Consider the following 298-nt stretch of genomic DNA (forward strand, 5'->3'; position numbering starts at 1 on the left):
TCGCGCGTTCTTTCCGTCCAAAACTTGTTCGAGCGCATGCCACTTATTTTTTTATTTATACTTATTTTAACATTTTAATTCCCTTTTCCCACTCGCTGCTCCGATCTAATTTCACTCGACCTGCACCTGTAACTTATAAAGCTGTCAATAACATGAACTAATGCATCTAATAACGCTATCAACCATAAAGTTTAAAGATGAATAACCTTAATAATATAAACAAAATCCAACCGCGAGAGAGGAAACACTAATGCGAGTAAATTGGTGCCTGTAACTGTTGCGAAGTATAAGTTATTGA

The sequence above is a fragment of the Penaeus monodon genome, chromosome 23 (assembly GCF_015228065.2).
Source record: "Penaeus monodon isolate SGIC_2016 chromosome 23, NSTDA_Pmon_1, whole genome shotgun sequence".
Classification (NCBI taxonomy): Eukaryota; Metazoa; Arthropoda; class Malacostraca; order Decapoda; family Penaeidae; genus Penaeus; species Penaeus monodon.